The sequence below is a fragment of the Hibiscus syriacus genome, unplaced genomic scaffold (genome assembly GCF_006381635.1).
Source record: "Hibiscus syriacus cultivar Baekdansim isolate YM2019G1 unplaced genomic scaffold, ASM638163v2 tig00111584_pilon, whole genome shotgun sequence".
Classification (NCBI taxonomy): domain Eukaryota; kingdom Viridiplantae; phylum Streptophyta; class Magnoliopsida; order Malvales; family Malvaceae; genus Hibiscus; species Hibiscus syriacus.
The window spans coordinates 1752649-1760010 of NW_024063127.1; the positions used below are offsets into that span (position 1 = coordinate 1752649).

Below are 7362 nucleotides of genomic sequence, written 5' to 3' on the forward strand. Positions count from 1 at the left end.
ATTTTTTATTGATGGCCGGTTCTTAGAGGTTCCAGTCCGGTACGATTCGAATGGTTCACAACTGATTTAACGGTTCTTTGCGGTTCACTAATAACGGTTTAACCGGATTAGAATGAATCGGACCTGACAGCGGTTCCCAGTTGAACCGGTCCGATTTTCAAAACATTGTTATTTCGTAAGTAGTTCTTAAGCAAATTTTGGGTCAATCTAATCCTCCATCCAAGGGCCAACCTAGCTGTCAAGTGCCTGCAAACCAAGAAAAAAGGCTATTTAAAAACTAATTTTTCACTGCGAAGCCATGAACCTAGATGTTGAAAAAAGCTAGGAATGAGAAAGAAACTTATGCAGGAAGATATCAATTTTTTATTGGGGTTCTACACTAGCATTAAATCATTAATATAACACAAACCTACAGTAGTTAGGACGATAAAATTATACATACACGTATGCTTATATTGCAGATAGTATTATATTAGCGTAGATTTAATACATTGTTACACAGATCTTTTCTCAATTAGTAACTCCCTCTTTTAGTTTATTTATTTCATATGGAGGTCAATAGTTGCTCTTTAGGAAAGGAGGGTGCAATGAAAGAAGATGCACCACTTTGAAGAACACTTACACCAATTAAACGGATAAAGGCAGTCTTATTCTGCTCCAAAACGTACTTCACAGTGGTTCCTGGAAGTTTATGGATGTAAAATAGCAATATTATATTTTTAAATCGAATAAATAGCATAATAATAGATTTGTAATACCATTCAATGATGCAATTCGATCTGATATCCATGTTCTCGAGACAACGAGAAATGCAACTGCAAGTAGTTGAGCCCCTTGTTTGTCAAATACCGTGGGTACCTAAAATACAAGAATTTAAGGTTGAATATAAAGAAGTAAAAAACTAGTGTTGGTGGATAAAAGCAACATTTTCTCATTACTTACATTAAGGACTTTGCATGAAATTTGCTCAAATTCAAATATTGAAGATAAGTAAAATATCAACAACAATAAAAAATTAATCATCCATATGCTCAAGAAATGTTATATAACAGTGTTTAAGCTACTTGTATCAGCTATGGTACGGTTATATAGGAATATTAGAGACATGTGGCAATGTGGTTGACTCCATCTTTGCTAATCATAATGACACTTTCAGATAACACAAGGATATAACTTTAAGCATTTGCTCTCTAGGATTCAAACTCCATACTAAAGGCCAATTAATCAAAGATAACATTCATAGAGATTTTTTTCCAGGAGCTAAAAAATCCATTGAAAGTCACTTTAGGAATAAGCAATACCAACTACATAAAGCGAGGCATAATAATCTACATTTTCGGGAAACTCATCATTGAGTTTTCCAGTAAAATTTAGAACTTCACAAGGTCAATTACTCGTACCTACTTTGGGCACAATAATGAGAATCATCTTAAGTTAATCAGTTTAGTTTAAGAGAAAAAAGAAAACTTGCCCAAAACATACCAATACTTTAAACATGGCAGCTACTCTCGATGGCAGTACTCTTGGAACCTTGTGGAGTTGAGGAACAATAGGCAATTCAACATCGTGATTCACAGAGGGCGATGCTGCTATTACCTCTGACACATGATAGAGTCCTTGGACTTGAGAATTAAGAGTCCTAGAAAAAATCAGTCCACAGTTTGCGGTGAGATAAAACAGATCCCAAAAAATACACAGAAACCAAGCTTCAGAATTTTTAAGACCTTTTTAGCAGCAGTGAATGCCCGTTGAACTGCAATCGCATCAGTTTGGCGGTCTGTCTCAGAAACTGTCATATCAATTTCGCCTTCACTTTGTACTGAAGAATTCTCATTGCAGATTTTGAAGAAACTTGATTAATACACCATAACTACCATTTATATATGCAATACCTGCAACTTAATGCTTGGTACCTTTTGTAATGAACTTTCCATCCTCCTTCCCCATCCAAGGACAAAACAACGTCATGAAATGCAACCAGTGCTGGACGATGTGATATGGTTATGCATAATGTACCCATTGCTCTAACCTTAACACAAAATCGTGTTAAGGTTGAATATAAAGAAGTAAAAAACTAGTGTTGGTGGATAAAAGCAACATTTTCTCATTACTTACATTAAGGACTTTGCATGAAATTTGCTCAAATTCAAAATATTGAAGATAAGTAAAATATCAACAACAACAAAAATTAATCATCCATATGCTCAAGAAATGTTATACAACGGTGTTTAAGCTACTTGTATCAGCTATGGTACGGTTATATAGGAATATTAGACACATGTGGCAATGTGGTTGACTCCATCTTTGCTAATCATAATGGCACTTTCAGAAAACACAAGGATATAACTTTAAGCATTTGCTCTCTAGGATTCAAACTCCATACTAGAAGCCAATTAATCAAAGATAACATTCATAGAGATTTTTTTTTACAGGAGCTAAAAATTCATTGGGTAGACACCCGTTTTTGATCGGGTTTTATATTTTTTTTATCATTATAATTTATTTATTATTATTATTATTATTATTATTATATATTTTTTATTATTAATAATAATTTATAATTATTTTGTAGGTCCCATATGGAGCCCCACGTATCTCAACCGTTTCCCTTTGTGGGAAATGGGTTATTCACCCATTATCTCCTGAACGCATGTTTTTTGCTGGGAATGATGACCTGCACAAACGAAAATAAAAGGGGGAGTGAACAAGAAATCAAGGGGGGGACCGGCGCAAAGGAAAAAATATGGTTTTACACCCGAGCTCCCCATGGTTACGTCAGAATCCAACTGCAAGGAACCCCAGGGGTGCGATGTCACTACGCTTTAGCAAATCAAAGACATCGTCATCGACGTCGATGATGATCAGAATATCAATGTTGATGGATCCGCCACGACGGATGATCAACTCGGAGTTGAATTCTCTGATGTCCAGATTGATACAAACAGCAGTGGAAATGAGAAGGAAGATTTTAGTTCTGATTCTGAGATTAACAAAATCAGCGACTCCAGCACTAAGCAGAAGGTTAATCTCAATGGTAGTAATGGCTACAGCAATTACATACCATTCATCAAGCCTCAAGCTCCTTCCCAACTCAGATCACCACATCAACGACTTGACGCGCGGCAAGATCAAGGACATGGAGCAGCGTCGCGCTTTGCTACCAGTCCGACAGTTGGGGTGCACTCACGTACATCAACGCCAACCAGTCGGTGAACAAAACGTTGGCGTTTCTGGACTCTCTGATGCAGCACATAAGCAACGCGTTAAGCATGATGGTCGCTAGATAATCGACAGTCAGCATTTGCTAACTCAAAAACAGCCGGTGGCGCATCTTCGATCCAAAATATATTAGTTGTCTCCGACCTATTTGCCGCCGCTGATGCATGAGGCCACCGACCACTCCATTCTCTTCTCCCGACGAAGAGACCCCATCGTGATGGCCGAAGGTGTCAGAGAGGTTTGAAGAGGAAACCAATGGCTCTGATCAAGAAATTACACAAGGCTATCAGGTAAGATGGTGTCCGACCCACCTAAATTCGTTTTAAAGTGGTCGGTGGCGACTCTAACCCATTTAATCCAAGTCGAAGCCCAATTCCGGACCCAACCGAAAGATGGCTCCGATAGCTTGGCGACTCCACTGGGGACAGGTAAGTGAGTCAGACCGAAATTAATTTTCGGTTGTCTTTTTTAGCGAAAGTTATAAATTTAAATGTAAATTTATTTATTCGATTCTAATTATTCACCTTTGATTATTTTTCAAGTAAATAGTTGTACTGACGTTTTTTTAATGATTTCAGATTTTTCAAAATTGTCATCTCTAGCTCTATACCTGAGCTCCGAACCCTTTTAAGTTGAGGTGAAAGCAACGCCTTCATGTGAATTTATTCACCGTATGGGCCTAGCAAGTAACCTTCGGGATTCATATACCTTATGTTTTCGTGTGAATTTATTCTTCGTATGGGCATAAGGGAATATTTTCTCTCGAGTTTAACTTAGTCCACATAAGCTTGTAATAGGCTTAGGACTAAGGGTCTGGCAAGCCCAAGGAGGCACCAGCAAGGAGAACTCAAGTACCTTTTTAGAACCTAAACCGGGAGAGTACAGGGAATTAGAACCCACCCTAAGACCTCATTCCAAACCCTAGGATGCTTTGTTTCCTTCTTTATTTTCTGTTCAAAGCATGTGAACTAGACAAATATGCTGTTAGGATTTGTTTGAAATTAGCATGCGGGATAGAGATCATGTCTGGGTATGAATTAAAGCATGTGGGGTAGGATTTTTCATTTTTATTATTGTTTTGATTTACCTCACTAACTCTTTTTATTTTTTGTTCTCCTTTATTTTGTTTTCATCATTCGCGTCATTTAAAACGAGGTGTTGATCCACCAAAAACGTGTTTGTTAAACATGAATAATCTGCATTAATGGACAAAGGGGTTGTAATACAAGAGATGAAAATACAGAGGACAGTCTACAAGGCGACTATGTGTCGCATTCAATCCAGAAGACGTGGTGTCCACAATTGAAGAGTGTATCACTCTGTTGCATTATAAAGGACTCAGAATGAACCGAGTCTACATCAAGCACAATGAAAGTCTATCTTTGAAGAACTGACTGGAAAAGGTTGCAGAGGAAAGATGAAGGGAGTCCCTTCAAAGACAACAATTACAAAACGATAGCTAAAATTGGAGACCATATCTGACGAATTCAAGAAACAAACAAATGAACTTCACATAGTTCCTATCAATTGAGGGCTCCAATGACGTATTCGTGGGGAACAGATTCAACAAAAGATAAATGCCAGAGACGTAGTCATTTGAGACTTCTTGGGCCAGTACAAAAAGCAACTCAACATTTGCACGGTTCTTCCAGAGAAGCCAGAGCGGTTCGATATGTTATTCAACCGGTGAAAGACGAAAGCAGAAGACTAGTCAACATGTCAGAAGCTGTTAGGATATTTTTGTCTCTTAAAAGATAAAACACTTTTGTCCCAAATAAGGATTATTTATAATAACAGACATATTTTTGGATCAATGCCTCGAACATTGCATGCATCATGCATTCCTGCATATTTCGCATTATTTTTCTCTCTTTTTTTTACATTCACATGTCTCATAAAAATTGGGAACATTTTGATCTTGTTCTCATGACCTACAAAGAGCGTCACTAACAACTTTTTGACACCCACGTAGTGTCACCATATCTAGTGGAACCCATGAAGCCCCCATACTCCAAGTGGTATGATGAGAGTGCCCATTATGAATATCACGACAGTGTCTCGGGGCACACAAATGAGAACTGTTGCGCATTCAAGAAAATCATGCAGAAAATATGTAACAAGAGTTGGATCGACTTCAACAACTAGGGGGCATCCAAATAAGGAAGAAGATTATTTTATTTCATCATTTGTGGCATCCTGTTTGAATTCATTTTTGAACTTTCTCATATTTTGGGTGTAACTTGTTTTTGAACTTTTCCTTTTGAACCTTTAATTTTTGTTACTTTAAAGACGACGAACAATGAATCAAATTTGCAGACTTGAAATTCTTTGAATACCAACTGAATTAAAAACTCTGTAAATGATTGGATTTATAGATCTTTGACAAAGTAACACGATTAAAAGTGACAAAACAAGGACTTTACCCCGAAAAGTCCGAACACCATACTTTTCCCTTACAAGAACTGATATAGCCTTATCCTCTCATTAGGGTATAAATAAGAGGCTTGGCATTTAAGTGTGCATAGGTGCGGACAACATGGGGCATCTCTTGCATATGACATTACTATACTTTTTATTTAAGACGTTCAGTGATGATAATGATCTTCACAGATGGAATAGTCGAGTAAGCAAATCTAGTTTAAGTTAGTTGCTTGGAAATTGAACTCTAAAGATGAGATTCCTTGACTTTTAACAACACCTAGGCTATAACAGGTTCTTCTTGACAATCTTAAGAAATTAAATCCATAAAAACTAAGCTATTCCGCTAAGGCAATTGGTTATAGAGGAAACTCGAAAGCCTTGGCTTTATGAATAGATTGCGTTCAAACCATGACATTGCTCGGACACTTGGCAACTCGGTGTTTTCTCCACTGCTATTGTCAGGCTGAAGACTTTGTGATGAGATAAACCCTTTAGTTAACCTGATAAAAATGATTATAATATTAAGCTTTCCCTATAAAGCAATTGGTTAAACGCCCGGCTTTATGGATTTAGCTAGCCAGATAATGACAAATCAAATCAAATTTATCTAAACAAGAAATTTTCGATAATGATGAACTAAGAGAGTTAAGGAACACCTGTTATAGTCAAATTCACACGAGCACTCAAGAATTTCATTTTTAGACCGATATTTCTGTACTACCTTTGTTAGAAGAACTTATAAAACTTGAACAAATGGAAGATTTCATAGAACCGAAATAGAAGGTCTAGTAATTGATAATGCTAGTTGCGTCATTTTGTCCGCATCCAATTAAAATGCCAAACCAAAGAAAAGCGTGTTGCAATAACCGTAAAAATGACCTTTTTATGGCTGAAACCTTGGGTCAACCTGAAGTCAACCCATCTACTTGAATGTTTGTCAAAGTGCTATAACTCTGAAAGCATTAAAAGAGCTATTGATTCCTTTGATATTCTTTGAACTCATGCTTATGATTTGATTCAATTGCAAGCTCGGGTTAAAAGACAATGTTTTACAGAATTCTTACATTTTTATATCTTTTTTTCCTCCTATAAATAAGAGAAATGATAAAAAAACATTTTCAAACAGGATAGTCTCAAGTGTGAAAAGTCCTGGAAGTTGTTAAGGCTCATTTTGTCTCTATTGAAGAAAAAAGAACAATGCCAAGTTACGAGCACTTCACATTCTTGAAAGTAATCAATTTGAGAGGCCATATAAAATTTGTGACATCAACATGAGAAGAAAATGGGGCATGGTCGATTCCAACGACAAGACCAGTAGACAAAAATGAGGCTCCAATCCAAGAGATAAAACATAATTAATTCATGTTGCATGCATCTTAGACATACTTAAGAGCATCACATTTATTATTTTTAGCACACATAATTTTTTTACAGCTTTTAGAGTCAAATTTCAACTTCTAGATAAAAGATATTCGATTCAAAAGCGCATTCGAAAATTGATGGTGGTAGCTCAACTTCACAGCGGCTGACTGTCAACAAATATTTTCAGAGCCAATTTTAACTTCACAGCGAATGATATTGGACTCGAGACAACACAAGCTCAACATCATAGCGAAGGGGCGGCTGACTGTCAACAAACATTTTCAGAGCCAATTTCAACTTCACAGCGAAGGATATTGGGCTCGAGACAGCACAAGCTCAACTTCACAGCGAAGGGGAGAC

The 7362-nt window shown here is 36.9% G+C and overlaps 1 long non-coding RNA gene across 1 annotated transcript; it reads right to left on the bottom strand.

The window, feature by feature from the left end:
* Nucleotides 1–814: 814 nt before the first annotated feature.
* On the bottom strand, nt 815–1825 carry LOC120165640. Its single transcript, XR_005519842.1, has 4 exons — nt 1725–1825; nt 1483–1639; nt 1083–1149; nt 815–858 (listed from the first exon to the last, which is right to left on the bottom strand). It is a non-coding gene; the product is annotated as an uncharacterized LOC120165640 (long non-coding RNA).
* Nucleotides 1826–7362: the final 5537 nt, after the last annotated feature.